The 17135-nt window shown below is 41.1% G+C and overlaps 1 protein-coding gene across 1 annotated transcript in view; it reads left to right on the top strand.

Annotated features, from left to right (window-relative positions):
* Positions 1-17135, top strand: part of LOC131684571 (neural-cadherin-like) — a 1488321-nt gene that overhangs the window by 276304 nt on the left and 1194882 nt on the right. The gene's annotated exons all lie outside the window — the stretch shown is intronic.

Here is a 17135-nt window from a genome sequence, read left to right as displayed (position 1 = left end):
TTTTCGTATTTATTGGGAACATTTTATGGGACCGATTAGATTTCATTAGTACAGATTTATGTTTAGTTACGAATTACAAATCTAGCAAATTTTCGTTTTAAGTGAAAAACTGATTCAAGCCTACTGTCTTACTTTGTCCTGCTTGGTAACCACTGCAACAAGTGTGTCTTCCAACGTACAATGTTTTTCATCTGGCCACATAACCCATGTTCCCGAGATGTGCAAGACAAAAGCAGACTGGTAGCATGCTGCTGTCCAGCCCGTAATACCCGACTCATAAAATAAAGTGACGACTATGAAGAAGCATTGTGCTGCCTATTAAGCTGCCATTTTGTTTGGTTCTTTGGGGGGATTTTCTTCGCTTGCTCCCTGCCGACGACTGTGACGTGATATGGCAAGCCTGCATTTCTGTTTGTTCTCAGCCCAGCATGAAAATGAAAAATATAAAATATACCAGCACCATAGCCCTGCGAAGCGCACCCCGGGTTGGGCAGGTCAGACTTCGAAATCTTTTAGATGTGTTTTATTTTTTGGTCGTTGCAAGATACGAAGAAAAAAAAACGAATATGGTCTGACCCTTCCGTAGACGATGCGCTCGAAATTTATTGCGTGCAATTTTCTTCAAGACGGGGCCGACACTGGGTGTGAAAAATGATTAGGTATTTAATTTTGTTGCTGCCTCTATGCTGGCCCAAAAATAAGGTTGGCTACTTGGGTCCTAAAAAAAATGCTAGCACGACTATTGTGCGATTGTGCTATAGTCGTGTTGGAAGAGCTACTATGCAGGAGAATAAACACTTTAATGCCAGTGATTTACTTCCACTTTTTTTGTAATATTTTGAAGTGGCCAGTGCATGGCATTATACAATACACATTGTTTCTGTTGTATGAACCATGTACTGTTCGGATTTTCGTTAGTGGGGAAATATAGAGTTGTAGAAAAATAGCTCATTTTTTGCAGAATGTTATGGGAATAGAGAGTCAGTTAGCTAGAACAGAACCACTTAAAATGGCAACATACGCGACGGCTTCATATGAATTTATTACATTCGAAAGGGTTACCTTAAAACGGGAGAGTATCTGACACTTGACGGACTGGCACAGAAAATTCACATTTTCACCGCTAAGTGGCACTGTATACATCAGATTGTCACTGAAAGTGAGAATAACAAAGATAATTTTTTGGTTACAATTTTGTCGAAGACCACAAATCAATCCAGCTGCATTGTGAAAGTTTATTCAACTTTTAACGAAGTAATAACTGAATAAGTTTTGAACGGAACTAGCAGTATCGGTCGATTTCTATTTTTTTCTAAAAAAGGAGTTGGTTTAGCTTAATTATTTTAATTAAGTCACAGCTGACTGGGCTGCTAGCTAGACAATAGATCCAAAAAAACTCGAGCTTTTTTTTTTCGTTGTAATTTTGTAGCCAAAAAATTAAAATTCTTCCAAGCCTACTATTCAGATAAACATAACTAGTTTTTCAAAAAAAAAAAATTAACTTCATGGGAATCGACCACTGAATAACAGTTATGCGTCATTAGAGACCATTCATAAATTACGTAACGCAAAGATTGCCCAAAATTGACTTCCCCTGCCCCCATGTAATAAATTGTAACACATTTCTTTATCCTCCCTATTACGCAACAAATTTGATGAAAAAAAATTTTAGTTGTCCGATTTGGTTCAAATTTGGAGCATATAAATAAAACGTCACAACCGACAATTACCAAGGAAACGGTTACAACCAGCAACTCTCCACCAGCAAATGGACAGGGTAGAAAAGGCAGAATTCGTAACAAACAAGAGCGATCCCCCAACTAAGTATCCCGAAATCCACTAAGAAAATGTAAACCTCAGACAAAAAGAGCTAGTACATAACACCCCACCAGAGAAATCGGGGCATACGGCCGAGATACGATGATTGACATCTCGAATTAACCAACAAAGACAGAAAAAGACCAAAACCAAAATGCAGAAACCACAACCACAACAAAGCCTACCCACACCGACATTACCCGGGGAAGTACAGGGCCCCACCGATGAGCCCCCGGCGGCTGCTGGGAAAGGACCATCGAACATCCTGGGGAACATCCCCAGGAAAGTATGCCTTGCAATCACAACCCTCTCAACACAACTACTATTTAACCCCCTTCCCCTCCACCTAAAACAGTCAACCCTAACACCATCATGGCGGACACATCGATTATTTCAGCGGGCCACGGTGCAGCCAAACCGCCCGACACACACTACCACTCAAATCACACAGCCAGAACCAAACTACAAAAGAGACTTCGGCCCCTCCGACCGAACCACCATCAAACACAACGGCGAACCGGACGCTCCCGTCTGCCATCCACCCGGAAGTCCCAGCGGACGACAGACGGGCCACAACGGAAACAATTACTCGCAACTCCAATCAGCACGAAACACAAAACCTGAAAATGGGACACCGAAGTCACGGGCTCCAGCACAGCGAACACTCAGCCCAATCCACGGATGCATCTAACTCAATCCATCAATTCATCTAGCCTACCGCACAACACCAACAAACTGTTTTCCGGAACCAGCCTCTCATACCTCCTCTATCAACTCACAACCCTTAACAGCGTTAGGGAATAGGCCCCCGCGCCCGCACTAGCCCCGGCTGCGGATGTACCGGATCCCATCGATGAGCTTTCGGTGGCTGCTGGTACAAGTTTACACCACCATACCACCCCAGAAGAACAGATTAGTGCTTCAAACTCCTTTCCAGGAAAGGAACAAACCGCCGACGCCTGGCTAACCACACGCTCTGGCAAGCGATACCAAACCCTACCCACCACGTAACACATAAGATCCACCGACACAACCCCAGCGGACCGCTTGCCATATCCCTCGCGGTCACTAGCAGTGCAGTACGCTAGTCCATCTAACAACGACGGCAACACTAACACACCCAGAAACAGAAACACATCCGAAACAGCTCGATTCGGGAGAAAGCCTTCACCCCTACACTGGGCCCGTTTGCGGAATTACCGGCCCCTGTTTACCAGCTGCTAGTGCAGGCTCCGGGTAAGTCCAGCCAAAGCCAACTCCCAACCCGACCAGTTGTACAGCTCTCAATCCATTTCAGACATACAATATCTCTAGCACTTCAACGAACAACAACCCGAGACCAGAACGCTCCCCGCTCGCCCTACAGTGGAACATTAACGGGTTGAGAATCAACCTCGGCGACCTACAGAACATCATCGCCTGTTTCTAAACCGATACTAGTGAGAACTTGCGACAGGAGATAACAACCATCAAACCATCGGCCTGGGCATAAAGGTTGAACTTCTAGAGTCCCATCTCCCGTTCAACACTGAACTAATCGCGGTCGCCAGGAGAATTTCGATCCCCGTCAGCTGCTCCATCGTATGAATCTACCTCTCACAGGGCATCACCAACATAAAGAATCAACTAATCAGCCTGATTAACCAGATCCCAGCTCCATTCGTTTTCCTGGGAGACTTCAACGCCCACCACACGGTCTAGGGCTCGAACAAGTGCTGCCACCAAGACAACGAGAACGTCCAACTAATCGAAGGAGTCCATGTCGTGATACTCAATGACGACAGCACTACGTTCTTCCGCGGTAACACCGTCTCCGCCATCGACATCACCTTCGTTTCTAACTCCAACGCCGGGATATGTAGCTGGTCCACGGCCAGCGACATGACTGGAACCGAACTCTTCCCCATAGAAGTATACATTCAACTGATTTAGCAACTGAAAAAGCGCACCAGAAAAAGTTGCTTGGGCAACCACCTCCAACTTAAAACCAACGGCCTCAGACACTGGCTGTACGACAACGCCGATTGGGACGCCAACGACGCATCCATGCAAATCCCAACTTGATCGAGACCGCACGTACTCGCCAACCGAACTCTCGGAAATAATTGTCAACGCGGATGACGAAAGTATTCCTCGAGTCAGCGATCCGTACACTGCATTGGTGCATTGGTGGAATCCGGAAACATCACCCAATCACCCCCTCCGTGACCAAAGAGTGGATAACTTTAGGACGCTCAAGAACGCTGCATGGGAAAACAATCCAAGCGACTAAGGAAACAAGCTGGACCAATTTCGTGGACGGCATTGAATCGGACTCACCAACTACGGAGCTGTGGAGACGGGTCAATGCGCTTTGTTATAAACGCCGTCAAAACGGCTGTTCCCTAGCAGCCAAAGACATCACCATCACAGACCCTGGAGAAATCGCGGACAGGATAGGATGTCATTTTAAATCGTTATCCACCGATCAGCAAACTCCCCCGGAGGGCCTTCCTCTAATCATTCAACACAATTTTGGAAGGCGGGTCCCGAAAGCATGGCGAGAAATAACTGTTAGATATATTTCCAAAGGAGGGTGCTCAAGCTATGAAGAAGCCGGGAGTTTTAGGCCTATCAGCTTAAGTTCTTTTCTTCTGAAAGCTTTGGAACGGATAATCGATCATCACATCAGGAACGTTAGTATAGTTGAATATCCACTGCACTAATTGCAACATGCATATCAGTATGGGAAATCCACGATCACTCTGCTTCACGATGTTGTTTACAACATTGAGAAAGCCTTCTCGCTCAAACAATCTAGCTTGGGTGTATTCCTAGATATTGAGGGTGCTTTTGGCAATGGGTCCTTCCAGTCTATTCTGGAAGCGACGCGCGGTCATGAGATACCTGCATGTATCTCGGGTTGGATAAACGTAATGCTTAGTAACCGCATACTTTGCTCGTCACTGCGACAGGCTGAGATACGGAAGTTGAGTATTTGCGGTTGTCCTCAGGGCGGCGCTCTGTTATGGAACTTGGTAGCTAACGGCTTGTTGAAGAAACTCAATGAGCTTGGATTTTCAACCTACGGGTTAGCTGAATAATACTAATTACTGGATATTGCATCGGAACCATCTTTGACTTAATGCAACAGGCATTAAGATCTGTCGAACGGTGGTGTCGACAAGTTAAACTATCAGTTAACCCAGGTAAAACTTCAATGGTTCTTTTCAAGAAGAAGCGAATAACAACCGGGGTTCATCCCTTGCAGTTCTTTGATTCTGAGCTACTGTGTGCAGATCAAGTCAAATACGTTGGAGTCATATTGGATTCCAAACTGAATTGGTCTGCTCACATTGAGTTCAGAGTCAAGAAAGCGTGCATGGCCTTCGGGCAGTGCAGACGAACTTTTGGAAAGACCTGGGGTTTCAAACCTAAATACATCTATTGGATTTACACGACAATTGTACGTCCAATACTGTCATACGGATGCCTTGCGTAGTGGCAGAGGGGAGAGATGGTGACAATCCAGTCAAAGCTAAACCATCTGCAAAGAATGGCGCTCATGGCGTTGACTGGTGCTTTCACCACGACTCCGACTGCTGCTCTTGAGGCACTTCTAAATATCAAACCATTACACATACACCTCAAACAAGAAGCGCTATCATGTGCATACAGACTGCAGGTTACTGGGCTTTGGAACAGTAATCATGTTGATCTTGCTACTAGTCATACACGATTGTGGTCACAAATGGTTACATGGGGTGAAAATATTCTTGCTCCCAGCGATATTAAACTCACATGTAGTTTTCCTTACAGGACATTCCATGTGAAGATTCCCTCTCGAGAGGAGTGGTTGTCTGGCTTTATGGAAAGACAACAACAAACGCAAGTGGTCTGTTACACTGACGGTTCTCTGATGGAGGGACGTGCTGGTGCTGGTGTCTACTGTCGTGAAATGAGATTGAAACAATCTCACTCGCTAGGTAGATGCTGTACTATATTCCAAGCAGAAATACTTGCGATTATGTGCGGGGTGCAATCGGCCCTTCAACTGAGTTTGTCCGGCAGAGTTATAAACTTCTGCTCCGATAGTCAGGCTGCAATCAAGGCCCTTAGCTCAGACAAATCCCGGTACAAGCTAGTGATCGCGTGCCGAGCCCAAATTGAAGAACTAAGCATTGTCAACACTATCTACCTTGTCTGGGTGCCCGGACATTGCGGTTTTACTGAAAATGAATGGACTGACGAATTGGCCAGGGCGGGTTCAGCGATTGACTTCGTTGGTCCTGAGCCCGCGCTGCCAATTTCGACAAGTTGGATAAGGGAAAAAATACGGTCCTGGGCTTCGTCCGAGCACCGCAATTATTGGAGAAATCTACAAACGTGTCGCCACTATCGCATGGCAACTATTCAGCGCGCTGAGTCTTTTTCATGTGATCCTTGTGAATCCGACTACGGAACCTCATATCATCTGATATGAAACTGTCCAGCGGTAGCGCAATTGCGATTTCGAGTCTTCAGCCGTCCTTATATAGACGAAACCATGTTTGGTCGACTGAAACTCAGAGACATACTAAAGTTTCTTATCCAATGTGGTAAAGAGCTTTAGGCTTATTCGCAGGCAAGTTGAACTACTTGTGAGTTTAACTTACCTGTTGTTTATTTTTGTTATGTGCTGTTATTTTTCCCACCCTTCCAAATCTACTTCCCCACACCTCTTTGTCCTTTCCTTTCGCTCAGGAAATGATGAAAACACACGGCAAGGCACAAATCCCCGACTACATACGGGGAACGTGCCATTTAAGCCAATATATTCTGATTCCTGATTCCTACCCAGAGAAATGGAAGCTGATCCATGTGGTCCCCGAAAAGTGACAGGGCAGTCGCACCGCTAGCGACTTCAGACCAATCAACCTGTTGTCATGCACATCAAAGACCCTAGAGAGGATGGTCAACCGGCGACTAACCCCGTGGCTGAAAGACCACAAACTTCTTGACCCAGGCCAATTTGTCTTCCGGGAGGGACTCGGCACTGGAACCCACCTAGGCTCCCTCGGTGAAATACTGGACGAAGAAAGATGTGTAAGTCTCCACGGCGACAACGCGTACTACAAGGCGGCACACCATCCGACGAGCTCAGCGAAGCCAACGAAGTGCCGCAAGGATCGGTACTAGCTGTGACCCTATTCCTCGTGAGGATGAACTGGCTGTTTGGTGCGCTGCCGAAGGCATCTACGTATTCGTATAGACGACTTTCGCGTCAACTCGAACAAATGTTGGCAGCACCCTCTCAGATTTTAATTAAATTTTCTGTACATGAGAACTTTGTCACAAAAAAGCCACTTTGCATACTTTGTTTTTCCAAAAATGATCTATACTGTCTTTTGAAAAGGGTCAAACTTTTTTTTACCATTTTCTTTTAAACTGGCTATAGTCTAAAAATGAGAAATGGCACAAAAAATGTTGTAGGAGTGATTTTCACAAGATCAGTCAAATTTTTAAATAAAAATATTGAAAAACTTTGACTTGGATGAAATTTTGTTCCAAGATAGGTTTTCTACCTAACGTCAAAAATTCAAGTTTGGCACTTTTAAGGAAAAAAAATATTTTAAAAATAGTTTTCCTTGTCCGAACTGAATTTTTTATTTCAGTGTATTTTTATCGAAAACTAAACCAATGAAAGTCATAATCATCTAAGAATCCAATTTCCCAACTGCTAGTTATCTGATACATGCAAAAGGTGTCAGTAACGAATTTGGTATATATTCCATAATAAACTTGAATGTAAACTTTCAAATGGGCACAATAATTAATTAACACCAATAGGCTTCTACCTTTACATTTTTTAAAATAATTAGCACGATGACGAAGTCGACCGATAAGTCGACACACAATGACCGTCACTGCGAGCCGTGTCCAACAACCCCGCCATTAAGCTGTGGAATAATGTTTGCAAACACGGCCGACAGCAAAAATCAATTCACATCGACCCGCTAGTCGGCCACGCCAGCGCGCACCGAACAGTGGTCGTTTGTTTGAGCAGGTACACAGAAAAAAGACAAAAAACGCCGCCTATAGAAAAGGCCCATAAACTCCCTCGGTCTCCCCGATGCATTACTATTGAGGCGTAATGCAATAACCATCTTAAAATAATTTTCTGTCAGAGGTTCTTTAGCGCTGATGCACGCAATATGCTTGATGATGTTTGCAATACCATCCAACCCCTCACCCTAGGGGGGAATACAAGGTAGGCCATTTTTAAAACAATAAAGAGAATAACTCACGAACTGTTCGATATAGCAAATTATTCGGTTCAATGAAATGGTGTATTTCTATGATGATAACAATTTTTTGGAACTGAAAAGTTTAAAAATCTTTTTTTTTTCGAGAGTTGTCCTACTGCAGCTCTAAAGCTAGGTTTTCGGAAGGATTCACCGTTAGAATCACACACTACAATTGCAGACGAGACAGGCAACGTCGCTCACTAAAACACTGCTTAAGGGGTTATGTACAAAGTTGGAACTCAAAAAATTTAAATTTTTTATTGAATATTCGGAAAGTACATACTTTTGAAAATATCTGTGCAAAATTTCATCTAGATCGAAGTACAAGATTTCAAACTACAGCCTTTTGCAGCGCTTGTTCTTCCACGAATGAAGTTAACACAAAACTTTAAACGCAATTATCTAGGAACTAAATTTTTTGAAAGGTACCGTTGCGGTGAACGTGATATCTCAAAAACTATTCATCCGATTTTCATAAAATTTATTTTGAATTGTTTGTATTTACATTCTGGTGTAATTGGATGGTTCCTTTTTCATCCAGAAATTTTCGATTCTTTTTAATTAATTTTTGTTTAAAATTTTGAACACAACAACACTCAATTTTTTGGTCAACGTGTTTTTTTTGTGGGAAATTTTTTTATTGGGAAACGAATCCATTCAAGTACACCATAATACATTTTTCTTTAATAATCTTATTACTTTTTTGATTTCAGTTAAGCGGTTCGGCTTGGAGAGCGTTCACCGTAAACCTCTGCCAAAAACAGGCTTCGGGGGATAAGCCAACCTTTAATATATTTTTTTATTTCAATTTGTTTTTTCGAACTACAATAGTACTACCAACGAACTGTCTTTCGCTTTTTTAAATAAAATTTGCATAAAACACTTTTGAAAAATCATGAATTTAGCTCACTTTTTGCCACAACTTTGTATATAACCCCTTAAGGCTTATTGCAGCGGGCCGTGATTTTGAATGTGATATTCATTATACAGTTCAGATATGTGCGAGCGTAGAGATTTTACGATCGCGTGTATCATCGCGAATGTGCGCTTATATATTGCTGAGTGTATGTTGTATGTGCTTACTTGTATGTAACTTTGCGTGTATAAATTCGATTTTATAATCGTGTGCCTTTCGCATATTCGCCTGCGTTCTTGGATGATCGCGCGCGAACCGTGAATCTGATACTTAATTTTCGGTGTACAGTTTAGATGCTAGAAGAAAGTATGATCTGCCATATCACTAGAGTTGCCATGTCGCCATGGAACGTGTTGTCTAGTGGATATGAGCATTAGTGTTTGATTGGTCCAACTGAATGTATGGACCTAAGTTGCTGGGACGGAGGGAAATAATTTCCGGACGTGACCGACTCATGATCGCACGAACACTGACGTTTGTAAGTTTGCGTTTTAGACCGCGTTTGAAGCTTCGTAAGTGCTCAAACGTTTATCTTATTACCGGGGTGTTATCAAGTTTGCGCGATAGCAGGTATAGGTGTGCGTGATTGATCGCGAAGGGCTTAAGCGTTCGTATGTTAAAGTGTTTGTCGCGTCTGCTCGCGTGCATGTGACTTTGCGTGCACAAAGCTCGATTTTTTAACAGTGTGGTCATTCACGTATTTGCGTGCGTATTTAGTTGTTTAGTTAATATTTAGTTTACGGTGTACAATTCACATTCTGACAGGGAGTGAGTTACCCCATATCAATGAAGTTCCCGGTCATGTCGCAATGGAACTTGTTGTCAAGTGAATATAAGAGCTTTCTTGTTTTAATTGGTTTAATTGAAAGCATAGAACTAGTCTGCTGATACCAAAGATAGAAACTTCCGGAAGTAACCGGTTCATGATCGTACGAGCGCGGGAGTTGTTAGGTTAACACTTAAGACCGCATATGAAAATTTATAAGCACTGAGACGTTCACCTGATCACCAGGATGTTATTATGTTTGCGAGATCGCGCGTGTAGGTTAGGGTGTCCCAAAATGACATCATGTTAAAAAAGTCATCGGGCTCACTTCTTGAATGAAAGGTTAGGGTATTAGGAGCACTTTCTTCTTCGGAGTGAATTTGCTAAAATGCTCCCTACTGGTGGCGAATTTTGATTTTTTGAAAAATGGACCGATTTAGGGTAAAATTTCAAATGCGTGCTTCTTGAAGTGCTTCTGAATGACCTTAGATTTTTTTCAGCATTTTTTTATTTTCTGAATATCCTAATGGAGAAGTTTGGTTAGTTAGTTTGTACAATTTTTGAATTATAAGAGCGGGAGAGCCATTAAAACTTAGTAAAAAGTGAAACTTTATATAGTTGAGCCGAATACAATGGCGTTGTTTTGCTGAAGAAAATGTTTAGCTACGGACAATATGGTATGAGTTATTTAAGTTTTTGTTAATTAACCTTTTGACATTTTATGATATTCTTCAAAAATAACACTGTTCTACAAAATAAAACAACGTAAGTGTGCTTAGTCCGGATATATTTTTTTTTCGGAAAATAGAAGGAAAATGTTGAAAAATGGCATTTTTGGCTTGTCTCTAGTACATTAGAATCGGTTTTTATGAACATTTGACGATTTTTTAAAAAATATTTTGTATACCAATAGCCACCTAGCGAGTTTGAAAATCACTAAAACTAAACAAATATGTCGAGTTAATGGCAAGTTATGGCATATATTTGAAGGCTGAATTGATTGGCGTATTCACATTTTGTGTATAAGGTCTTATTTTCATGTTAGGAACTTTAAAATGGAGAAAAATGCAAATGAGTGAGGTGAGTGTGTGATATTTACTGTCACAGATCACATAATTCCGAAACAGTCAAATTTGGGGCAAATATCCTCAAAAAATTTTACAACAGAATACAGCGCATCTTCTAACACAATTATTATGTTGAAGATGCCTCCTAGAAGTAATTATGGAAAAAATAATTAGAGACTTGGCGTCAATAGCAAAGTTATCATTATTTTTATAATCTAAGTTACAAAAAAATCATCAGATGCTCATTAAACCTCGCCCTGACATACTAAAGACGTACAGAAAATGTCATTTTTCATCATTTTCCTTCTTAATTCCGGAAAACGATGTGTGGTCAAAGCACATTTGAACTGATTTACTTTTTGGACAGTATTATTTTTGATGAATTACTAAAAATGTCAAAGGTTATCTAACAAAAACTTAAATATCTCATACCCCATTAGCCGTAGCTATCCACTTTCTTCAGCAAAATTACATCCCTGTATTCGGCTCAACTATATAAAGTGTTTTCTATACTTTTAAAATTTTGTAGATACCCAGTTTTGAGGAAAAAATATTGAAAAAAGCCAAAAATTTCACTTTTTACTAAGTTTTAATAGCTCTCCCGCTCTTATAATTCAAAATTTGTACAAACTAACTAACCTGACTTATATATTTGGATCTTCAGAAAAATAAAAAAGGCTGAAAAAATCTAAGACAGTTCAGGACCACTTCAACAGGCATAAATTTGGCCCATTTTTAAAAAATTCAAAATTCGCCACTAGTAGGAAGCGTTTTAGCAGATTCACTTCGAAGATGAAAGTGGTCCTAACACCCTAACCTTTCATTTAAGAAGTGAGCCCGATGACTTTTTTAACATGATGTCATTTTGGGACACCCTAGCTTTAGGTGCCGTGGATTTGTCACGTTATCCTTCCTCAGAACTAAACAAAAAAATTTAAGAAGTAACAATGGAATATTTGTTTAATGACATAATCTCAACGGGATTCTTGATTAATAAAAATATACTTAGTTGCTAAATTTGACAACGTCTTCTCACAAACTGAGATTTATTGGATTCTGAGATGATTATGACTTTCATTGGTTTAGTTTTCGATAAAAATACACTGAAAAAGTATCAGGTTGGACAAGGAATATTTTTATTGAATTTCTGATGGTAGGTAAGGAACAAAATTTCATCCAAATCAAAGATGGGTTTTTTGTAAATCGACTTTAAATTTTTTAAATCGACTTTTTCAGTGTAGGAGTCGATGAATAATTTTTTCAATATTTTTATTCAAAAATTTGACTAATGTTGTGAAAATCGCTCTACAACATTTTTTGTAGGATTTGTTATTTTTAGACTATAGCCATTTAAAAAAAATGGTAAAAAAGTGTGACCCTCTTCAAAAGACAGTCTAGATCATTTTTGCAAAAAACAAAGTATGCCAAGTGGACTTTTGTGACAAAGTTCTCATGTACAGAAAGTTTCATTAAAATCTGAGAGGGTTTTGCCAACTCTGAATATGATTTAGTGCGAAATTCGTCTATATCTTCATCTCATGGGCGAATGACCGGTAGGTTTAAATACAAATAGAACAAAAAAATAGTTTTTGCTTAAATTTTCTCCACTAAGGAGAAATATAGTATAGTGAGTAGTTTCGGTTTTCCACGCCGATGTCGAAAAAAATTATGAAAATTAGTTACCGCATTTTTTATAAAACACTTCGGAAATCCATTAAAGTTGGATAAAGTTTCTTTGAATGATGTGATAATTTTAATTTTGCATCGGTGTATTTCGACCCCTTTGCACATAAACCTGGGCGTCTGCAAGGAACGGTCACAACGATTATTAACCGAAGCTGCTTTGTCAAGTGAGCAAAACTTCTAATGTGATTAAATTATAAATAATGGTACATCAACCTGCCACACTAGCCTTAGGAGAGTGTTGAAATTTCGGTTTGCTTTATACACTGAGTAAGTATAAGTCATAAAATAGATCAGGAAATGTTTGGCATGTACACACTAAATTATTGTTCGAAAGTCAAACGAAGAAAAACCACAAGGCCCTGCAGGGGCGCAATATTGAGACTTCGCTAAAGGCGCCACAAGACCTCGCTACAACCCTGATTATAGGTACTATGACCAATTTCCAGCAAAAATGTTCAAACAATTGGGTGTTTTCAATTTTTTAAATGTCGTCTTCATATTACTGTATCGTAATAGCGCAAAAATTCGCTATAGTAATGAAAGCAAAAAACGGTTGTCGAAAGGATTACACTGCATAACATGTTGTTCGCTCGTAAATGAAAAATCCTTACAAGCATTGTTTTGACGAAGCATACCGGATTTAGTTTTCAACAGTAGATAAAACGAGAACCGGAGCAGAAAAACCTCGCTCTATTATTCTAACCTGGGGTTGAAATTTTCCGGTGCACCTTCCCCGGCAGGGATTCAAAATTTTAGTTTATGCTTCAATCAGAATAAAATGCCACCAAACAGTGCACACGGTCGCCGGCTTGTGCTGTGTTGGGATATGTGTAGTAAAAACAACCAACCGAAAGGCGCTCTATTTCGCACCGAAAATAATATTCCAAATGCACGAATATTTATTCATAATGTATATACGGCCAACCCGAAACCCAACAAAATTCCCATTCGGAACCAGAGTCCGCCAGTAAGCGGATATAGTAGGAAAGAAGCCCTACGAAAGCTTGCGGCATGTGCAGCAACAGTGTGTTGGAGAAAACAGCAAAAATTAAATCTATATGCAGTGTGTAGCAACGCAACGAAGGCAGCCCCGTCGTAAAATATTTCAACAATGTTTATTTAACAAGAAAATCTAATAACACTAAGCTAACAGCATTAAATATACATACGACTGAGGGGAATTCAAATGTATTCCAATTTGTAGTTTTCGTTCATCCTTGGCTGCTTCTTTTGCTCCCGATTTTTTTTTGCCCTAACCGGACGAATTTCCTTCTGCACGACAGAGACCCCAACCGAAGTCCAGGCCGCTGATGCCGAAGCCAAAAGACGCAATGCACACAATGTATCCTCTGATTGCAGTTCCTGAGCGACTGCATCCCCATTTCGTGTGCCTGGTGGTGTGGTGTGTATGTGTGAAGAAATCCTTATCTCTCGTTTGGTCGTACGATGTTCCTTCTATTTTCAAGCCCCAATAATGGACAGGACCAAGACAGCGAGACACCCACTCAGAAGTCGTCTCCAAGAATTTAACGACGGCAACGAAGACGATTGCACCGAGGGACCAGCACTTGAACTCTATTTATACTTTTCGAACCATCTCTGCATACCATTTCATTCCTTAAACATTTGCAAATGAATCCGCAAACATTCGGAACCGATGTTGAACAACTCCGGCAACGAGCGAGAGCTGAACAAAAAATACAACTGTATCTGTTTTGCTGTCACTAGCGCTTCTCCCTGGGGCATCTTTTCCCACTGCATGCCAACTGTCCGCCACCGCCATGCATGCCCCTGCTCACGGGCGCACCGCCAGCAGAGCGGAAATCCAGCCAGGAAGTATCCTTGGAGATAACGGCAACAATGACGGCGGCGACCGGTGGAAGATGTTCGCCGTCGTATGCATTGCGCTGCTGTGACAAAGCAGCTGTTGGTGGAAGGGCAGGGCAATATGTTGCAGCAATCCGCTCTAATCTCGGAAGCTGCTGATAATGGAGCTCGTGGCGCTATATTGGTTCTTGTCGGAATATTTTTGTCAGCGGACGATTGTTTTGCAAATAGATTTATCGGTAGGAATTTTTATTTTTTGATACTGGTAATCCCGATAGTTGCAACTCATTACTCTAGTTCTCTATTTTAGATGTATGTTTTTCGTCGGGACAACCTGCTAGCTGCTTACGAAACAAGGCAGCCACTTGCTACCAGCAAGCCAGTCAAAAAGTAATCTTCGTCGTCAAACGTAAAAAGAGGCGCTGGTATTTATATCTGTGATGTTGTATATGTATCTTTTCTGTGCTTCAGTTTAGCTGAAATGAAACGAACAGGATAAGCATCGCTCTCACAGCATGATATCGTGTACTAGACCGTAAAGACGGGTGAACTGCAAGGAGGAGGTAATTGCAGAAAATAGCAATGAGAGACCGAGAGATAGAGAGATAGACAACCATTTTGCATATTATTAACATAAATGCTTCCTGAGTGAGTAGGACAAAATCAAAAGCAAAGCTTATCAAAAAGCGATTGCATTTGCTTCAGACTTTTAACTTGAATTTATGGGAACTTCGTTTCGTAGGAGTTTTGTGATTTGCGAGTAAATGAAGTTTACATTTTGCAATTGATTTCGAGGATACTCGTCTGACTCATGGAGAAACATATCGTTGATGATGGCCGACCGTTGCGGCATAAACCTTCGCTGTACTCTACCTTTAAATATCTGTTTGAAGTAATGACTTCAGTTCGAATAAGCTATTGGTAATGATTGTTATCGAGGGAAACAATGCACACGGGGCTAATCTGGTCCAAATTTCTGTGGTGGTATTTATTTCAACGTGTATGCCAGCTCCACCAGCCGCTGCTTATTAGGGTACTCAGTAACAATATGTATAATTTAATGGCGATCGATTTTGTCTACGTTGTATGCGACTAGGGCTGTCTGATAACAATTTGAACGGCTATGGCAATCAAGCAATTTTTAATCGATTAGCAACTGATAGATAATCGAAAAAATCGATTATAGTTACGGTTAGTACCAGAAACATGAAAATGATTATTTTCATTACCTTAATTTGATGCAGCTCGATGCGCTAGCTCAACTGATCATTTAGAAGTTTTTATATTTACAAGATTCAAAAATAAAAATCACAAAAAACACTAAAGTAGTCCGATCTCGTGCGTGCAACGTGCCCTTGCTCGTTGAGACCTTCGTTCGTGGCGGGAAAACATTCGTGTCCTAACTGCGTCTTAGGAGCAACTCATTTCTCTCTTATTGTCTTATCATCTTTAATCAGCATTGATGGTCACAATCCGATGCTCTCAATCAGATGCTTCCTGTAAGAATGTTTCTTTCCCCGTCATCTATACATACACATACATACACAGACGTACACGACCACACGTTTAAGATTATTATGCTAAAAGACTCATTCTGGCTTTGCAAGTTTGATGACCGTTATCAACTGTATGCCTGATTGGATGGCATTGGATAAATACATTATTCACCCCTCTTAGAGCTCTGGATGTTCGCTGTACCAGAAACGTTTGAAGAAAGCTAAACTTAGAACTGACTACTGGTCATAGCAACCAACGAAGCTAGCCATTCGCAATGCAAATTATGATGACTATGATGGTTCTCCAGGTAAACCCCCCAACATAATTTTCGGTTCCAGTCTACTGTTGGACAACCTACTTCCGGCAACTCATATTATAATGAACCCACGACTGTTTCCCCAGGTAAAAGCCAACACAGCATGTACTACCAGAACGTGAGAGGACTACGCACATAGATCGATGAGCTGTTCGTAGCTTTATCCGACGCGGAACACGATGTCATTATTCTGAAACATGGCTGAACGACGAAATCAACTCGCTGCAGCTATTCGGACCGAGATATACGGTATATCGTAACGACCGTGACCCAATTGTTGCTGGTAAAAAGGGGACGGTGGTGTACTTATAGCTGTTTCCAATCGGTTAGCGTCTAAACAAAAGAGTTATAACAATAACGGTCTAGAGCAACTCTGGGTAAACATTAATAGTCATGGTACTAATCTCCCTCTGGACTCCGTAGATAACATAAACGTTATTCAAAATCATATTCAATCTGCATTTGACATCGTTGATTCGCTAGAGCCCCAAACTTATCAATTGTTATTCAGAGATTACAACCAGCTTGATCTTGTCTGAAAAAGCACTTCCTTCTGCTACACTTACGCCGACCCTTCCGAATCATCTCTTTTTTAAAATCTAGCATAGCTTTACTTGACAGGATGTGTACGATTACAAACGGATGAAATCGCTCGTCGAATCTTCTGTTTATAAACGAAGACTCATGCAGGACCTATCATGTGTACCAAGCAGATGAACCACTCGTTGATATAGATTCCCATCATCCGCCCCGCTTAGTTGAGCAGACGTGTCCACCACAGATTAATTTTGATGAGATGCTGGAAGATTTCGAGTATAACTTGTCAACAATCGATTCTCTTGGACTCGACAACTCATTGCAAACTATTGATTGGGTGACCTTGTTCAACAGTGTAACCGATGTAAATGACGTAGTAAAAATTTTTTCGTCGATACGGACACAACTTTTTGAAATAAAAGTCCTAGATAGAAACCAC

Source organism: Topomyia yanbarensis, chromosome 2 (genome assembly GCF_030247195.1).
Source record: "Topomyia yanbarensis strain Yona2022 chromosome 2, ASM3024719v1, whole genome shotgun sequence".
In the NCBI taxonomy this organism is placed as follows: domain Eukaryota; kingdom Metazoa; phylum Arthropoda; class Insecta; order Diptera; family Culicidae; genus Topomyia; species Topomyia yanbarensis.
Note: the sequence above shows the minus strand (reverse complement) of the source record. Positions and strands in the feature narration are given on the sequence as shown.